Source organism: Eumetopias jubatus, unplaced genomic scaffold, assembly GCF_037043125.1.
Source record: "Eumetopias jubatus isolate StellerSeaLion01/CBP00866 unplaced genomic scaffold, mEumJub1_p1.0 scaffold_3, whole genome shotgun sequence".
Taxonomy (NCBI): domain Eukaryota; kingdom Metazoa; phylum Chordata; class Mammalia; order Carnivora; family Otariidae; genus Eumetopias; species Eumetopias jubatus.
In genome coordinates, this window is record NW_028274809.1 from 132,415,374 (window position 1) to 132,435,528 (window position 20,155).

The 20,155-nt window shown below is 42.2% G+C and overlaps 1 protein-coding gene and 1 pseudogene across 1 annotated transcript in view; both read right to left on the bottom strand.

Moving 5' to 3' along the window:
* Positions 1–20,155, bottom strand: part of FOXO1 (forkhead box O1) — a 92,194-nt gene that overhangs the window by 11,673 nt on the left and 60,366 nt on the right. The gene's annotated exons all lie outside the window — the stretch shown is intronic.
* LOC148164752 (small nucleolar RNA SNORD36) lies at positions 7,420–7,489 on the bottom strand (annotated as a pseudogene).

Sequence of the window (20,155 nt, forward strand, 5' to 3'; positions counted from 1 at the left end):
AAAATGCTAGACAAACTAGATTTTTCCAAAAGCATTTTATCTAATTTCTGTGAACGCTGTCAATGCCTGCAATTGTTTTGCGGACTCCCAGCGTGGACCCGACTCCCTCCTCCTGCTTCCTCTCTCTTACACCGTCTCTTCCTGCACTTCAACGAGTGAAAACAAACTAAGGAGAAAGTCGGAATAATCTCTATTCAACAGAGTTCCCATTAAAGTTGCTAATAAAACAACTTTGTAAAATAATCCATTTTGCTTGCAAACAGAAGGAAAACGTGACCGTTGGCCAATTGTTCTTTTTACAAGTGATGTCAATAGACACACTATCAATAGACAGCATATAGATTGAAGTTTGAAAAGTGTTGTAATAGAAGATCTGCTGTGAATAGCTAATCTGCATGCTTACACATTAGGCTCCAGCAGCATTCAGCTCTTCTTCCAAAAGGCTGGTATCCTTGCCCAGGAACTGGTCCTTGCCTGGACACCAAACGATCCCATAGGCCACTCTCACCCCAGGTCTGCACTGAGGACTCAGCTTCTCCAGTGAGCCCAGGGCTGTGAAGAAAGGACTCACAGCCTCATAAAATTTGCAAACTAGAAGGCAATGGGAAGGTCAACTGGCCTAATGCCCCCATTTCATATTACGGAAAAGAGAGTTTGGAAAGATTAAAATGCAGATGAAAAATTTATGAGTGTTCATTTACAAAAAGCAGAAGCACATGGGGCTTTATTCCTAGAAGAAATGTAAAACAAGTATGAAGAACGTGCAATGTCCCTCCCCTAGCCAAACCAGTTCTTACAGCTATAGATTCTCAAATGGCTATAGATACACATTTAGCTCTAAACAGCTTTCTCTCTGACTCAAATCATTCCAAAGAAGGAAAATATGACTACATTAAAGAACCTCCAGCAAAAAAAGCATGTGGGAGATTATGCTCTCACATAAAACACCAAAAAGACAAATTTAAGAACTCATGAGCACCATGAGAAGTTTCACATTTGTGGGGAAGCACACAGAGGCAGAACCCAGGGTCAGGCTGACTGCGGGGCCACCTTGAGTGAGTGCCTTGATCTCACGCAGCCCCAGTCTCGCCATTTGTGAATCAGTAATTACACAGGATTGTTACATAGGATGCTTAGGGACTGAACAGCAGCATGTATATGGAAAGCACTTAGTGCACCCCTGGACACAAAGCTGAGGAAATAAAGGTTGGCTATTTTGTGATAGGAAGCAAAGGGATACATAAACAGGAATTTTAAAGCTATCATGAATGGTTACTACTTGATTAAAAACCATTCATCACAAACTTCCTGTTTAACAGGCTGCCAGCCCTTCCTCAGACTTGTTTCCATGTCCTCACAACTGAACTGCAATCTTTCCCTTACAGAAAAATTGTTTTCTCCCTTAAGAAGATTTTCAATGCAAAAATGTGATTTAACTAGTGTGTTCTGTTGGCTTTTTGGATGACCTATGTCAGAACACATGTGTGTCTACGAGGTTGTTCAAGGAGGAGACAGAGTGATGACAGATTCTATTCAGGAGGGCAATTATTAGAACAGTGCTCTTTCTCATTTCTTCTCACACACTACTTACTGCCATTTACCTGGCTGAGAACAAACCCTATGAGAGCCATGATGAGGTGGGCGATTTCAAGAACATATTGCAGGACGAAGTATTTGGTAAAAAGGTGAGCTACAAGTGAATGGGACCATGATACTAGGAAACAAAGAGGGAAAACAGAGGCACCCCCAGCCTCGAAGGAAGAGCAAAAAGAAACCTTGCAATGCAGAAAACAGATGATGATCCGAGGATGCAAGATGATGCTTGCCTGATCTTTGATAAGCTCTCATATTAGTCAAAAGCCTAAATATTTCAGAATAACATGCCAGCCAATAACCTCCCTGGGTAGGGTTTAAAAAAAAATCTCCAGGGACAGAACAGAAAATTTACTTAATGATATCAAAACTATCACAAGCTTTTATTTTTCAGAAGGTCATAACCAAAAAGAAGCACAGTGTTTCCCCTTGCTGTGTCTTACAGCAAAGCCCCATATCAAAGAAAGCTACTGTTTTATGAAAGAAAGGGTAAAGCCCTTAATTTTCAAAACATGAAAAGGAAAGTCCTTCCTGTACCATTTAACGCCCCATGCTTTACACACCATCAGAAACCAGAAACGCCAAGACAAAATTCCAAAAAATGCAGGTAAGATTGAAACCTTAGATACAGATACAAGCATCTTTCCTCATGTTCCAGATCACGAGGCATTTATCTTAATCACTCTCCCTCTAGGACTTCCATAAAAGTTGTTAATACGGACCCCTGTTTAAGACAAGTCTAGAAAACAGAAACTACCTCATGCTGTCATACACTTAGGCCAGATCACATTGCCACAAAATCCAACAAGGCCAACCTCAAATGAGTGTCATCCACCCTGGCTAATTAGGTCCTAGTGGTGGATAAAGAGAGACTAAATTTCATTTAGTTAGAATTCTCTTAAGTGTGTGTGTGTGTGTGTGTGTGTGTGTGTGTGTGTGTGTGTGTGTGTGTGTGTGTGTGTGTGTGTGTCTGTCTGTGTCTTTAAGGGATCTGTAGGCTAACTAAGGATTTCAACATGGAGTTTGTTTCTCTTGGGATTAATTTAGTTTCTTTGCAGCATGTAGGCATACTTGGCAACCCTTTAACTCACTCACCTCCTTCCCCAGGGAGGAATACAGACCAGGCACTGCCAAGTCCACAGCAAAGAGCTTCAACTCCCCATTCTGCCCATTTAGGTGACCTAAAGGAACCCATCCTTTCTGAAACTTCTATTTTCAAGATTTATTTCTGAGTGCACTGCGGAGCCCGACAGGCGCTCAGTCTCATGACCCTGAGATCATGACCTGAGCAGAAATCTAGAGTCAGACACTTAACCAACTGAGCCACCCAGACGCCCCTGAAACTCCAATTTAATTATCTGCTCAGAATATGGACTTTTTGCTGCTCCTAATGACTGCCTCAGACAAATAGGGCCGTACCACAGCATAATGTTAAAAGGGAACTATTTGTTGCAGAAGTGATCCTGCTGTTTCTTAATGAAAATTTTTGTCCATTTTATAGGCCATACCATTTTTCTCATCCTCAGTGGCTCTATAAATGCTTTGCTTTACAACACAATTAACTACCTCTGTATTTGGCTACCAGAAGAATAACTATTGGTGTATTTGACTACCAGAGTAAGGTAAAACAAAATAAAAACAATGAACACTTTAGAAGTTTTTTTCTTCTGATGAATAGCTCAAATTAGGCATAAAATGAAACACAGCACATAAGAGTTTCATCAATTTTCAAGTTTCCTAAAGTTATTAAAGGATCAAAGTGAACGTTAAAATATTTTGTTGGGGATAGTGGTGAGCTCATTAAACCTGTTCTGTTAGGTGAATGTTTATTCCGGGTATGTGCCCAAACTGTTTAAAGAGCCAATGAAAAACTTTATGAATTGAATATAAATTCAAAGGAAAGAACACTGAAACTTTGATGGATTAAAATCTCTAGGACAGGGGTGCCTGGGTGGCTCAGTGGGTCAAGCGTCTGCCTTGGGCTCAGATCATAATCCCGGGGTCCTGGGATCAAGCCCCATATCAGGCTCCTTGCTCCGTGGGAAGCCTGCTTCTCCCTCTGCCTGCCGCTCCCCTTGCTTGTGCTCTGTCAAATCAATAAATAAAATATTTTAAAAAAAATAAAATAAAATCTCTAGGGCAACATCCCATCCATAGAATGTACAATCTAGAATTGTTTTTTTACCCTAAATATGTTCACTGTCTGGAAAATCTAGGGAAAAATGAATCTACCGAATGCATAATCTATTTGCCAAGAACTGCTACTCTTAGTAAACCGAATTTAAAAGTATGAAGTCAAAGTGGCTTTTTCTATTTTGGAACTCAAATATCACAAATCCAGATTACAAAAAGAATGGAAAGAAACTGCGAAAATTTAATATGCTGAATTACCTATTATTTGCAAAATAAAGTTTCATTAGTTATACAGAATCTTGAAATTGGCTTGCTTGCCCAATACTCTGGCTAAGGGGCCTAAAGCAACAATGATTTGTGAATGCTAAGCATACATTGTTTTTTGTTTGGGGGCAGCCTCCCAAAAAGTCTTGTCCCAAATCAAATAACTATTAAAAAAAAAAAAATCACTGGCTGACCTAATCCCAAAACCTAATAGCAAAACCATTTGGGCCCATCTGCTTCATGATCAAGTAAAATCCCCCCCTGCCATGGGAGACTGGGGCCCAAGCCAGGGCTGTTTCCAAGCATCCTGCAGATATCCGGATCCAATTCAGCAAGCAATTTAGTCAAATTCTGACAACCTAGTTAAGAATGTAATGGATAGCACAGAATTGTTACCGAATTGAACAAAGTTTGAAATGGTCATTCTTCACAGTGCAACCCTAGCCCCAGAAGATAAAATTTTACATTTTAACCATTTTTAAAGTCCACAATACATTTCTATTAACAAGAGAGACAGACACCAGTATATTGGATAACCATTTTAGTCCTCAAAGTAGCTATAAATTAAGCTAGAGTATCATACAATTTTAGAACAAAACCTAGTTTTCTAGATTGGGTTATATGTGTGTGCGTGCGTGTGTGTTCTAAAAAGACCACAGGGTGAATCAGGGCTGGACTAAAACATGCTCAGTCAATCCCAGCCCAGCCCAGTGTCAGGGCACTGCTTTGTTGCTGGGGTAGGCGGAGAAGGAAGACAGTGTACCAAAAAGGAAGGGTCTTATAGGACCTGAAATCAGTCACCTTTATTGGGAATACAAACAAAAGATAAAATTTTACCTTTGTTTTGTCATTGAAAACTGCATCCAAAATTAATCAAGAGATTGAGCGAAGCCTCGTTGAAATCAGTCTAATGTAAACTATTTTTAAATCTACTGACAATCTCAGAACTTTATTTATTTACACTCACTTCAGTAACAAATTAGGGTCTTGAAACTTTTTTTTTAAGATTTTATTTATTTATTTGACAGAGAGATAGAGAGCACAAGTAGGCAGAGAGGCAGGCAGAGGGAGAGCGAGAAGCAGGCTCTCCGCTGAGCGAGGGGCCCGATGCGGGCCTCGATCCCAGGACCCTGGGATCATGACCTGAGCCGAAGGCAGCCGTTTAACCGACTGAGCCACCCAGGCTCCCTAGGGTCTTGAAACTTGGCCAAATTAAAAGCAATCAGTGTAATTTTCATTCAACAAGTATCTATTGAGCCCCTACTGCATACTAGGTACTATGGAAACAACAAAGTAGCATGAGGTTCTTTCCTGTTTCCAAGAGCTTTTCATGTATATATGTATACATGGCCAACAACACAACAAAGGAAGATTTGGATTGCTGAATAAAAAGGGAAAGGGATTCTTAATGTGAGGGCCGAATATGAATCAAAGTTGACAGTGTACTGTGTGGTGGCTAAGAACATGTGTTCTAAAACCAGAGAGACCTGGACTCAATCCAGTTGCCACTATATACTGCATGAGGACTACTATGCAAGTGACGTACATCTAACAGTATTTATCTTATTGAGTCACTGTACTGAATGTTCAGTACATACAAAGTGCCCAATAAATATCAGCTAAGTAATATTTGTGAGAAAAAAAAATATTTTAAAGCACTAACAGAACATGTCTAGAGAAGTCAGAAGTAAATGTGGCAGTGTCTGAGCTCAAACACAGAAAGGGGGAGATATGGTGGGAAGACACTTTAAAAAAAAAAATCTAGGAGCTAGGAGCTTGTATTGCATCCATGTAATACACAGAAGAGCACATGAAAGATCAGAATAAAGTACGACGTGGAACCTGGAGGAAAGTGTCAACCTATCTCCCTACAAGATGGTGGGAGAGAAGAAGAGTTTGTGTCCTGCTTGGAAAGCAGAGGCTTCTTTGATTGTCCAAAAATGTAAATATGCATGGGTGTCCGTATTTTAATGTGCATATTAACTTTTGTTGATAAGCAGAAGCCTCTCAGGGAGGTGCTATTTTGGCACCGCTCTTCCCCACCCCGAGAGGTGTCTGCAGTTCCATCCGCTAAGGGGACGCGGCCACAGCTCGTGTGGAGAGACTGGTGTGCCGAGCCAGCCTCACAAGTGCCATCTTTAGGACCTGATCTATCAGAAAATGCTGGCGTTTTACACTGAAGCAGCTGTTTGGCTTTTGTCTCATGACTTGGATGCTACTTGGTTGTTCTGGAACTCATGGCATAATCTCTGACTTTTTCCTAGTCACAGGAGGGCAGGATCCGGGGGCAGGGACCATTTGTTTTCAAAACAAATTTTTTAAAACTCTCCCTTCATGAAGTCCAGTGTGTTTTTATACTTTCATCCATCGTTCACAACATTTGGCATACAGATTCAGTTCTCACTTTTTGAAAGGTTTATTTTTGTTTCTTGAGGTCATTGTCTGGGCTCAACCATAACATCTTTCAGGTTGTTTTGAACTACTAAAGGGAAATTAAAGGAAATAATGCCCTACAATGTAACCATGGACTGTTTGACATAAACATGGATAAAGCTACAACAAATTATTCGCTAGTTTTAAGTCAGTGCTCTGGTGGGTGCATATGAAATCCAGGGCCAAAAATGGCCCATTACAGCTGGACCACAGTGGTGGGAGGATAAGCTGAGATGGCATCTGGCTCCCCAACTGTCCCCCGCACAACACCATACTCCCTCTCCCACCCTCGTGGAAGGTATCTCTCTCTCTCTCTCTCACACACACACACACACACACACACACACACACACGAAGGTCTAAATCTTGGGAACTTAATATTTAATAGTTGATTATCCCATCAGAATTTGATTGTAAAAGCATATGCTGGTGGGCATAAACCCAACCACCCTTGGCCAATCCCACGGACTTCTGTTCTTCCATGGCACAGATGCCCTGGCCTCTACCTGCCTCCTACCTCCTTTCCTTTCTGTCCCAAAGTAAGTTAGTGCCACCCAATTTACAATCAGGTTGAAAAGTCACAACATTACTAGCAAACAAAGAAACAATAGTGGATAGTTCAAACATTTTATAAAACTTAGGGGATACAGTGCCATGCTTTCTCTGATCACTTTTCTGGAGGGACAGCTAAAGAACACTTGCTGAGAGGAAAGATCATGCCTTAGGTTGTTAACTTTCTCATATTTTTCACAGCACCTTCTCCCGGTCATTCCTCCTGAGATCATTTTATTCTCCCCACCAAAACAAAACCAAACAAAACACTTCCAATTAATTCAGGGTTTCTATCTTCTGATTTTAAAATACTACTGTACTGTAACTTTTGATTTACACTCAATTCCTGGAACAGCTTAGGATGAAAGCAGGTAGATCCTTTGCTCTTAGGAAGGCAGAAAAGAAGAACAGAAAAGGAAAGGGAAAAAAATCAAGTGTGATATCCAAGATCAGTTCTAAGAAGCTGGACTTGCTTCCTTCTGAGATTTCAATGCAAAATAATCCATCATTTCCCTCTGGTTGAACACTTTACTTCAAAATAAAAGAGTTTTGCTAGAAGTTCTGCTTCTGCTAAAAGGAAAGAGGAAAGCTGATTAATGAGATGGCTGCAGAATCTGCCACTTGCACCTTTATCATCAACCCCCCCCAAATTAGCCAAGTGCGAAGTTGAATATTAAATATTAAAGAAAAGCGGGGGGTAGGCGTGTTGATGCAGATGGCTTCATCCAGGGAATGTGCCTTGTCAAACTTGTGCCAGGATACAGCAGCATGCTGTTCTGGGTCCAAATTTCTTAAGTCCATCCTCGCTAAACAGTGCAGCTGTCACTCAGGTTACAGTTCATGGCTCTTTACCTTGACTACACTGACAACTGGTCCTAGAATGCTGATCCTGCTGATTAACGACTTTCCCGTGTTCTGGTTAAAGCCCTCCTCCATAAAGCTCCTCCTGAACTGCTGACAAGGACATAATGACAAGGATTTCCCATGGCCAGCCTCCTACTCCACCCCAGGGTAGTCTTTATTCCCAAGGCATCATCCCCAACCACTGCCCATGTAACAGCATCCCCTGGACTTTCCCTCCAGGTCCCCAAAGATTAGATTTTCCTCCAACCAATGAGGTCTCCTGGAACACCTCCAAAGTAAACCCAGGACAAAGCAGCACATTAACAGCACAGTGAAGCATCTTGAACATGAGCTTCAAACAACCATGATTCCTCTCAAGGTGAGGAACTCACTGAGGACATACAGTTGGGACATGTGGTCACAAAACTGTGCAGGATTCTTCATGTTAATACATAAAGCAAAGCAAAAACAAAACACCCTCCAGTAGACTTTTTGTTTCGTAGGTGTGGTAACATGTATCCACACACACACACACACACACACACACACACACACACACACACACACACACAGACTTCCACCTCTAATGATTCTTGACAGACTCTGCTGTGAAACCAACGTTTAGTGGCACACACTTTGGAAAATGCTGCCCCAATGGCAAGATGGTGGTGAAAAGGAAGACCTAAGTATAACTCTTTGTATGTATGTAGCACTTTGGACAAATTTTATATCCTGTGTGTCTCAGCTTTCTTGTCTACAAAGTGGAAAAAATAATGCCTGTCCTAACTGCCTCACAGAAAAGTCATAATGGCTACCACTGCTTCAAAAAGCACAAACCAAGTTCTATGCATTTGTGAGATTTCAGGATTGTGTCCGGGGCAGAAAGGGTCATTAATCTGAAGCTGCAGAGCTGCCCCCAAGCTTCCTACCAAAGAACAAGTTTATTCTCCCAGTTACCCTGGAAAGCCCAGGTGCTCTATGAACCATATCTCCTATTCTTTGAAGAACGAAGGAGACACCGACTGTCCAACCAGGTCAGACTGCTCCATATAAAGCAGGTCTTGCACAGGCCCCTCCCCCAAACAGCACAGAGTTAACAATCAGCAACAGTATCTTCAAAATACACAAGGTAGGGGCGCCTGGGTGGCTCAGTCGGTTACCTTCGGCTCAGGTCATGATCCCAGGGTCCTGGGACTGAGTCCAGGGTTGGGCTCCCTGCTCAATGAGGACTCTGCTTATCCATCTGCCTCTGCTCCCACCACCACCGCCCGCCCCTCCCCCCCCCCGCTTGTGCTCTTTCTCTCTCTCAAATAAATACAACTTTAAAAAACTACATGAGGCAGAGCTACCAGGGGAGAAAAATGGGCCCACTCTTATTTCATTTCCAAATCTCTTCTACCTCCCTAAATGCTTTCTTTTTTTTAAAGATTTCATTTATTTATTCACGAGAGACAGGGGGGCGGCGGGGGGGGAGAGAGAGAAGCAGAGGGAGAAGCAGGTTCCCAAGGAGCAGGGAGTCCGATGCGGAACTCGATCCCAAGACCCTGGGATCATGACCTGAGCCGAAGGCAGACGCCCAACCATCTGAGCCACCCAGGCGGCCTCCCTAAATGCTTTTTATTAGAGGAAGAGACAGACGACACAGGAAGCAGAAGAGAAGCGCAAGAGGAAACAGGAGAGGAGTGTAGTAGGCTGATTTGCTGAGAAGACAGCTGAATGAAACAAATCACAAAGAATCCTGAGCATTCTCCTGGGTCAGGAAAACACTCGAATTTTGGCTGTGACACCACTCCTCCCACTGTAAGAACTGTGATAGGAGCAGAGGGATGGTTTCTGGGGACATGAAACAGAACAGTCTCTCCCATTAGCATGGGGAGTAGCAGAACTAGTGTAGAACCAGACTGGGCAAAAATAACGACTAGAACTGGAAAGTTTGCATACAGTATTTGACAAAGAATGTCAATTATGACGTCCCTAAAACATCTACTGCACGCTTTTATTAGAATTTGTAGCTAATACAAATGGTGCTCTTTATTACCAGTTACATAAGACCTATAGCGCCAATTATTTCTTTTACAAGATATTTTAATGAATATAATGTCTCTAGATGGTGAAAGTAATGGGGATTTTCACTTTCTAGTTTACCTTTACATGTTGTCTTTTTTGCTGTTGCTAAAAGAAAGAGCATGTATAACTTTTATAATCAGAATAAAGCTACTTTCTTTGGGGGTGGGGGTGAAGGACAAATAAGATACCTATGCCTATTCTTTCAGGCATTCATTCAAAAAATTAAAATAACGTAACACTGATTTCCTACCAAGTGCCAGGACCTGTATCAGTGTGATACACACACACACACACACACACACACACACACACACACTTACATAATCAAATAAGACGAAGTTCACAAACCATATCCTAAGATTTTTGTATTTCCAGGAAACAACAGCTCTTTCCTTAAGCAGGAAGCGGAAAAAACAATAGTGTGTTACACAAAACTGGTAGGGTACAGCAGTTGAGGAACATGCGCTTGTTATTAGACAAACCCAAATTCTAACCCAGTCCTGGGACTTAGCAAATGCATGAACTTGGCTGAGTCACTTAAACTCTCCATGCTTCACCAGCCTCATCTGCAAAGTGGGAATAATAGTTGCCACTACAACAGAGGTTTTTGTAAGGATTAAAATTAGATAATCACACAAAGCACTTACAAGTACAAAATGTCAAGCAAATGTCTAGCCTCTGACTACAGGCAAAGGCTAAACTTCATCTGACCTCACGTTACCTCCCTGCACAAATTTGAAAAGCACCCAGTGCTGATTTGTTCTTTAGGCAAAACACACCCAGGGTACTGGGTCTTAATGTTTATCCAACCATTATTAGCAGTAGCAACAAAAGATGCTGTCATTTCAAGGTGAAAGTCATCCAGGGCACAATCAAGCAAAATAAGTTTAGCCTGAAGCTCAAACACACTTCAGTTCAAAACAGTCTCCACTGCCCCTCTTGGCGCTCACGTACACACACAGCGCTTCAGTTAGGGAGACATGGACCTTCCTGGGTTATGGCCCGGAGAGCGTGTTGGGAGAAATAACAAGAAAGGCAACATTCAATCAAATGCTAGGGCACTTTCTTGGAGGCTTCAGAAGAGGACTGAGGCTTTCCCAAGGTTTAACAGGTATCCAGAGTGGATGGAGCACCACTGAAAATTGTGGCCAGGTTTTGTGATCCCTTCCCTCATCCCGGACAGACCCTGAAGAGACACCGCTTGAAGGCAAAAAGGTGAACAAAAATAGAGCACAACAGCCTTCCCACTTGTTGCTGAAACGAATTCCTCCACCTTTGAAAAGATACTCATGATAGCTTGCAGAGGGCTGCCCTCAAACAACAGTACAAATTGCATTTAAATTGGGAAACCAGCTGCTCCTTGATCAGTCATCCTTTTATCAACAGAACTTTAATTAGCCCCCATCTGCTTCCTGTTTTATGCCGCAAATCTTAACTTTCACCTGTTTAGACCAAACTGCAATAACTATACCCAGAGTAAATAAAAGCAATTAACTTTTCATACAACATGCAATTAATTCTCATTAAGCTCATATTGGGCTACTCAAAACAGTACATAATTCAAATCAACTATTTTCCCATAAATAACAATGTTCTATAGTAAAAATTCAACAGAAACTCTCTCCCACCCACATCTTCTTGAATTTTTTCCATTAAGAAGGTTTTCAAGCCGTCTGGCTTCAATTTCCTGATTTTACTGTTAAGTATGCGGTCACGTCAGGTCATGTAACAACAATGGATAAATCTCAAAAACATAATGCTGAGTTTAAAAATAATCAAGTTGCAGAATGATACCTCTGTTAACTGACAACATTTATGTAAATGGGGGGGGCGCCCAATGCGCGTTCCTCTGTAGGGAGATGGACCTGCATGTATCAGCCCGGCAAGGAGGCAGACTTCTTAAAGGAAAGGACCCTCCAACACAAGAAGGCTTAGAGCAAGATGAGTGACATCTGTTAAAACCTGGCAGGGTCATGTGGGTGCTAATTATGTTAGGCTCTGTGTTTTCCTAGATGTTTAAAATAGTTCAAAAAGTTGTAAGATAAAGACAAATGGAGGGTGGCCAGCAGCCAGCAAGGGAAGGAGAGCTGGCCCCCATACTTTCTTGTACAGGCACACACCCATCTGATTGCTGGGGCTTGAAAAGGCTCCTCAAATGATTCTCATGCCACCCCCAAACTCATCCCTTGAGAAAGGCTAACAATCCACTCTCAAGGGCAGGGACCCTGCTCACTCATCTCGAAACTGCCCACACTCACCTACCTATTCAGTACCTGAGATGTAAATATTATTTGAATAAATCAGTAGATAAGCAGAAAAGGATTCTTTGTTCTATTATCTAGCCCAATAACCAAGCACATTAAGGCAATTTTCCTGAACAGATGAGTAGTTATCACTCCAAACCAATGATCAGAATCTTCCAGAAAGTGTGTTGAAAACAGAAACACTTAAAGCCCTCAGCTCAGGGGCTGGGATGCAACAGGTATGAATGGAACGGGACCAGGGACCTGTATTAAAATACTCAGCCGGTTTGGAAACAACTGGAGTAACTTAATGACCAACATTCCTTCCAGTTCTGATATTCTAAGAAAATAACTGTGTTATTTCATATAGATTCTGATTCAACAGCAAGAAGATGAAATCCCAGAATATTCTTAACAAGTATCTCCTATGAGTTTGAGAAATGCGGTGTTAGTGGTACTTTGGGTCATTAACACCAAATAATAAAGGCTATTTATGAGTATGATGTTATTTAATAAATTAAGATGTTTAAAAATATAATTATATGCCAGTTCATTCTGAGATCAATTTTTAAATCATCATTGTTTTTCAAAAAGAAAAACAGAAGCATCGTTAGTGAATGAGGACGTGTCAACCTCACCTTTCAACTTCCTGGAATTTTCCTCCCCCGCTTTCCCCTTTAATATTTCCCTTGGACACACACACACACACACACATGGCCAACTTCACAATGGAGTCTTTACAAGATCATTGCTCCAGTCACACACACACACACACACACGGCCAACTTCACAATGGAGTCTTTACAAGATCATTGCTCCAGATGCCAACAGGCCAGTCAGGGACTAGGTGGGAGGAACCTGACTGCAGCCTGACCACCCCTGCTTCAAGAGCTCCTGCTTCGCAGAGAAAGGGTAATGTATCTTATCAAACACTGATAACACCTAAAACTCCTTTACATTGACAACAACCCATCTGACTCCGGGGTGAAGGTGGACTTCACATCTGCTCTGAGGAAATGAAGAGTGGAATGTACTTTCATGGGATCAAAGATTCTGCAGACAACTGAGCATAGGTCAGATGCACCTGACTTAGGTTAATGCAGAAGAAAAGGGGCATGGAACCCCATCCAGTGGATCCAAACCCACTGCCAGTTTTCAAGGGTTGAATGCAAAATCTAAATGACAAGGCTGTCCAGATAAGTATAGAACTATCCTGGCTAGTCCGTCACATCAGAGCTCAAATGACATCAAACATCTTCTGGGGTCTTTCATTTAGTACATAATTTTAACTAGTTCCATGTTTGAGACCAATCCAAAGGGGCACTACTTTCTTAATTCAGCCCCAAATCCCTTCCATGCACATCCAAGTGAATCATGAACTCCCTCCTCCTCGCTTCAACCTTGAGGGCCAGTCTTCCATATATGGATGCATCCACCTCTTCTCCCCCAACTCCACCGCTGTTGCCAGGACATGAAGGTCTTACAAGAATAAATGTGGGAAAGCCCCCAAGCCAAAAACTCTGGATTGTAATCCATAAAGCAGCAAAATCAATTTTGAGGGACTGAGCATTTTTTAAAAAATTAGTAAAATAGAGCATATCTCACACAAAAGGGCAAGTATAATACTAATATGTAAAACTCTTGTATCATGTGTGTGCACATGTACACTGAGTCATATTATAAAGTGGATTTCTTACTATGCATCGGGCTGGGGAAAAAAGTGAGAAAGCCACAGCAACAGAAAAAAACGTACTACTTCGGAGAGGACATGCTTTCCCACTCCAGGGAAGGCTTACTGACAAAGCCCAGCCAAACAGTAGTACAGCTACGCTAAGGTTTCTGGAAATGTCCTGTAACCTTGAGGGAGCTCCCACTCTGCAGAGGTAACAGAGGGGTCTTCTTCTCAGTAGCCCACGAGGCCGATGTGCTTCTTTCCACCTGGAACAAGGAAGGATGAGCAATGGGAAAGGGTTGTGTGGTATCATGTTGGGACATTTTTTAACGAAGTAACTTCTGAGCAAGTTATGTTCTTAACAACAGAAGGAACAGGGCATGTTAAACCTTCACAGAGTGCAATTTTAAAGTACTATTACTTAAGCCTTTCATCTATCCCTCCATCTTTCCTTTGGGTGGGTGCAGCACAAGGAAACCATGGCTCAGACGAGCAAGAAAAAAATGAAATTTGGATTATGTTTACAGCCAAGGGAAGGAGGAAAGGAGACACGTTGAACAATCCTCTACTGGAAACATTGCTAAAGTGTTTTTAAACTGAAGATTATACCACCACTTAAGATATTTTTTCTCCACTATTTTGCCCAGCATATTACAAAACTGCATCTAGGACTGAAATAGCAGATTGCCTCAAGAGCAAATGACAATATTTGTACCAGAAATGTTGGCAACCAGTGGCACAGATGGGTTTCTGCACAGCAATCTTCAAACTGGGGCTCCAAGAATAACTCCACCTACTGCACCAGTGCTAAACTGCTGAATCCAAAGTCAGAAGGGCTCATTATTCCATATTTTCCCACCACCTCCTTCCAAAAGGCACGCGTACCTGCCTGACCTCCTCTGCCTGGGAAAGGCTCAAAACACAGAAGAAAAGGAGAGAGGAGACCAGCGGGAGAAGCTCCCCAAGCATCAATAGCACTGGATGGTAAATGATCCAAAAGAGGCAGGACACAAAAATGATGGTAAAATCCAGATAAGACAGTTATTTAATCTTCCCCTTCAAATACAAAAAAATAAATAAAAATAAAGATTTATCCAAGTTTCATCTTCTCTCCAGGGTTGGGTACCTTGGTCAAATAAAAAGTCATTTTTGTTAAAAGACAAACGCAAGAATTGGGGGAGAAACCGGCACCAACCATAATAATTACTAGGATGTTCCCGAAGGCTGTCAGTCAACAACCTACAGCACAGCTCACTAGATGAAAACCAAACCTCCTTCAAGTGCTTAAAGAAAACAGCCACCTTTCAACAAAGGAGAGGGCACTTCCACGTCTGCTCTTACCAGCTGCCCACTGAGATGTGCTGTTGTTACCCTGTTCCTTTGCAATTTCTACCACATGGTCTAGAAAGGCAAATTCAACAAAAGTCTTTACTTAAGGAGACATTAAGTATGAAACTCATGCAATTTAAAAAGTGCTGGCTTAGGCATGCACAGTATCCTTTCCCTGCCTTTGAAAATGGTAGGGGTTTGGAAATGGAAATGGGTCTCTGCCTCTGCAGAGACCATAAGTTCTTCCATTAAAAAAGAGAATCAATGTACAAACTGTTTGAGGATATAACAGTGCTTTCTAAACTACCTTCAAATTATATAATGCAGAGTACAGAACACTGCATTTATGCTCCATATATCTCTACATCTCCTATGGTACACAGAAAGCCTATAATCTCACAGATTAAATTCATTTAACAGAAATTTAGGGGTTCAGGCAAACAGAATCCCACATTTAAATAAATATTAATTTAACCCTAAAGAAACTGAGAAAGGAAGATTAAGGTAGGCTGACCCCCCGCCTTTCCTTTCCAACTGATTAGTGTGTTCCTAGGACAGGCTCTGGCTATAATTCCCTGAACTACACTTCTTAGCAAGGTCAGGTGAATCTGGAGAACAGAGCTCTTTCATTACCACTCCTGATTCACCTGCATCTGAATAAGCCAAGTGATGTCACAAGTGAAACTAAATTCCCTGCCAACCTTTCACCTTCCACTGAGTTAGCTAATTAAAACGAGGGTGTTAAACCCTCCACAATCGCCAAATGGCTCACAGAATCCCAAAGTTTAGATCCCCCCCAACACACACACACCCCAACATTCAGCTTTGAAATACATCTTCATCCTTCTATTTGGATGAGTGTCTAAGATTAGGGTCGCGGGGGGGGAGGGGTAGGATTTACTCCCAAGCCAACAAATCACCCTAAGAAGACCCCCACTAAAAAGGGGTTGGGAAGCAATTATGATGATTTCCCCTTTATCCACCTAATCTCCTAAACCACGCTGGTAGAAGATACCAGCCTGATCAGGGTGGTCTTCAACCAAACTGTCTCTAGAGAATTCACAATGAGCAGTTATGGAAGCTTCCTTGGTAGAATAAACATAAACAGTCAACATAAACAGTCAACAAGAAGACAGTGACTCAGAAGTACCACTGATGTGTCCACAGGACAGTCAAGGTAGATCATCAAGCAATGACTGCAACACTGTTCAACACTAAAAGAAACCTCATACACTTCTGTCTATTCTCATAAACAGTTCAATCCAATTCTCATCAATTCCAAACAAAGAGACTGGCATGAAATTTACATTTTCTCCCCAATCAAGGCCTTCCCCACTAATGACATGGAATTTTAAAAAGAAAAAAAAGAGAAAGACAAAAAAACACATAAACACAGCATTATTTTTAGAAATGACTTTCATTTCCATTTCAAGTTACTTAAAATTTGAAACTTTTTAATAATAGAAAAATAGTATTTAATTGTCACTAAAACCGGAAGTTGCTGCAAAATAAATATAGTGTTTCAGAGCAAATTCAAGAATCTGTGTTGTAAAATATTTGGTCTTTGTTACTCTCTCAGCATTCAATTTGTAAAAAGAAAACATGTTCTAGTTTGGTTAATTAACCACTAACATAAGTCAAATAATGAACATTGCTGCCTCCTAAATAAATCAGAATAGATTAACAGAATCCCTTGAATGTATTCGTGTGAGAGCACATTTCAAAGTCAGCCCGGTAACTCTGTCTGGAAGTTCAGAAAGGGAATGTGCTTCTGGATGTCAACAGCAGAAGAGCCTTCAGGAGCCCCATTGTTCCCGTGTGCTGGGAGTTCAGCTGTTCGGAACTGGCATGAGTCGAGACAGGAAGAGATGTCAGACTTCTGGGGCTGGTCACTAGAGCAGGACTGCACAAGGCCCGAAGCAGCAGATGTTTGAGGGGTGCTTGGAAACAGCAATGTGAAGACCTAAGTACTAGGAATTTGAAGAGCTACGGAAGTCTTACTTTTTGGCCATAATTTGCAATCAAGAAGTTTTAGCAGAAGTCTGCAATTTTGCCCTATGGCAACCTCTCTCCTATCTCTCCAGAGTGTTTATGGCCCTTACCCAACTCCTCCCAGTAACAACAGTATTATCTTACAACCTCTAAGGCATGCCTGAAAACATAACAGAGATTCAAAAGCCATCATTTCGGTCCAAGAATGACTATTCCAGCACAATGACAAAGAGAAGCCCACTTAGACAAACAAAAAACCTATTTTCATAAAACAAGGAACTGGATTAGGCTAGTAACATCTAACAACATCTAAGCCAAATGATGCAAACAAAACACCATGAGAGGAATTTATACCATGACTTAAATGCCACAAACAGGGAAATCCTCTCCTTGCTGAGACTCTTGGGTCCCTTCTTACGTAATGACTCCTGGCAGTTACCGTTCCTAAAATAGCTTTCTTTCCAAAATGCCCATTATCCAAAGGCCCACTCCTTCCAGAGTTAAACTAAAGTTTTAGAGAAGTGTTCATCTGTCAAGGGTGCAGAATGAAAACAGAGATTGCCTTCAGCTTGCTTTCAAGGCGATGCAGCTGGGAAGAAGCATCGTGTGTAGAAGACACTGAGCAGGTAGCCAAGAAATACTGCTCTGCCTGGTGTCACTAACCAGCCTGGTGACCTCGGACATAGCCTTAACCTCTCTGCTACTCAGTTTCCCTCAAGTAAACGGATGGCCTCCAAAGACCCTTCAACTCCTTTAAAAGTCAGTCTAAAAAAAAAAAAGAGAGAGAGGACCCCACTTTAGTAATCCCATCCAGTCTGAGGAAACAGAGGGAGGGGCCTAAGAGTCCTCTGCAGGACAGATACTAACTATTCCCAGTGGTAGCCCAGCAAGAACTGAAATATGTCAACTCGGATCCAGAACGAGTCGAGTGATGAACCAAACACCAAGCAAAAATCTAGAAAATGCAACAGATAAAGGTTAGCTTTTCATCTCCACAGAACAGGTCACCCAGCCGTCTCCAAGTCCAAAACTTGCTAGGATGGCTCAGACTTGCCGGGAGTAGCAGCACGGTGGGGAAGGAGAAATACACTGAAATACCATTTCAGCTTAAGCGACATACCAGGAGCTGTACTGATGCCTTCTGTGCAGCCTTTTACAAGAAAATCAAATTGCTTGGGGAAGGGAGTGGACTTAATTTAACTGAACATTTCACGAGGCAAATGACAATTTTTCATTTACCATTCCGTTTTATATATTGGCCAGCAAAAGCCTCTTCTACCTAAATCTACAGTCCCCTTCCTCTGATCCCTGATTTTTAAGGTGGTAGGTACTGCAAAACACACAGTGCACAGGTTCTGCAAGACCTCTGGAGGTAGGGAGCATGACTGATGGACGCAGGAGGAGCGGAGGCCAGGAGGACAAGCAGTCTCGAGCTGAAAAGGCAAGAAGTTCGCCAGAAGTCGGTCGTTGCTACCCTGCAAGTCAACTGAGAAATAAAGAGGCCCTTCTGCCAACAAGTGAGGAGGAAGGGGAGCCCTGACAAACCCAAGAGGGAATGCACACTTTGGAAGAGGGCAAGATGGTAAGGATGGCAATGACTTAAGATTGTTTCCTAGTGGCTCCCTCCTTCCAGACACATAGCACCAGAACGAGGCCCAGACATGGTCCAGACAGACAGCAGCTCATGGACAAGGCAAGCCCCACCAAAAGAAGAAACCATCATTGGGAAGGAGCTTGAGCCAAACTGGGCAATTCTGAGCAACTGAAGCTCCAGAGGCGACCAGGAATGGAGGGAGTGACTAGTAGGTTAGTGTGCAAGGCAGCCCAAGGCCCAGAACAGGAATCTCAGTGCTGTACTTACCCAGCAGGCCAACCAGGTGCCGGGAAGGAAAGAAAGCAGAGTGGAGGCTGACAGAGGAAGCACCCAATGGGGCCCATGAACAGAGAAAGTGTAAAACCATTAAAGGCCAGTCCCTTTATAATTTTACTGTTTTGTTATTTTTGCCAACCCTTATTTCCTTGGGACGTGTGCTGTATTTGACTGGAAAACTGGATGAAAAAGTCAGGAACCAGTTTCTTCTTCCTTAGGGGGCAGGAAGAATTGTAGCTCTCAAGGCCGACCTGAAGAGATACAGAGTCACTATTGAGCGACAGCACACAGTGGACAGCCTCTACGATGCCCTAAGAATCTCCTGATATTCAGGCCCTATGTCATCTCCTCCCCTCCAGGCACTCAGCTAAGCTAGGCCCCAGATTCCTGACCACACAGAAACTGAAATAATGGCTGTGTGTTATTTTAAACTGCTAAGTTTCAGAATATGTTGTTATTCAGCAATTGACAGCAAAAATATCCCATTTCATTGAAGCCTTTTAAGCAACTGAAATTAGGATTTCCTTAAGTACAAAGCCATCCAACTCAATAGCAGCTACTCTTCTTATCTTTGGGCTCACAGACTTCATTAGGGTGCAGGATCCTAACAGAATGACATAAGGGAGTCAAGAGTTGATACACTATGTTTTTTCTTAATATTTATTTGTGATAGGGTACCTGAGTGGCGCAGTCAGTTACGCATCTGACTCTTGGTTTTGGCTCAGGTCATGATCTCAGGGTCATGGGATCGAGCCCCACATCAGGCTCCCTGCTCACTGGGGAGTCTGCCTCTCCCTCTCCATCTGTTTCTCCCCACCTCATGCACTCTCTATCTCAAATACATAAAATCTTAAAAAAAGACACTCTCTCCTTCTCTGCCCTTCCCCACCGTTCTCTCACTCGCTCTCTCTCAAATAAATATATCTTTAAAAACATGTATTTGTGATGAAGGAATGTATGTATGCGGTGCAAGATTCAAAAGAAGACCTCACCATTTCAGGTGTCTGAATAAATGTACCCCAATTAAGGCCATCCTCAAATTCAGGGTTGCCCCCCTACCTCGCTTTCCTTAACTTTTTTTTTTTAGTAGGCTCCATACCCACCATGAAGCCCACCATGGGGCCTGAACCCACAACCCTAAGATTAAGGTATGAGAGCTGAGAT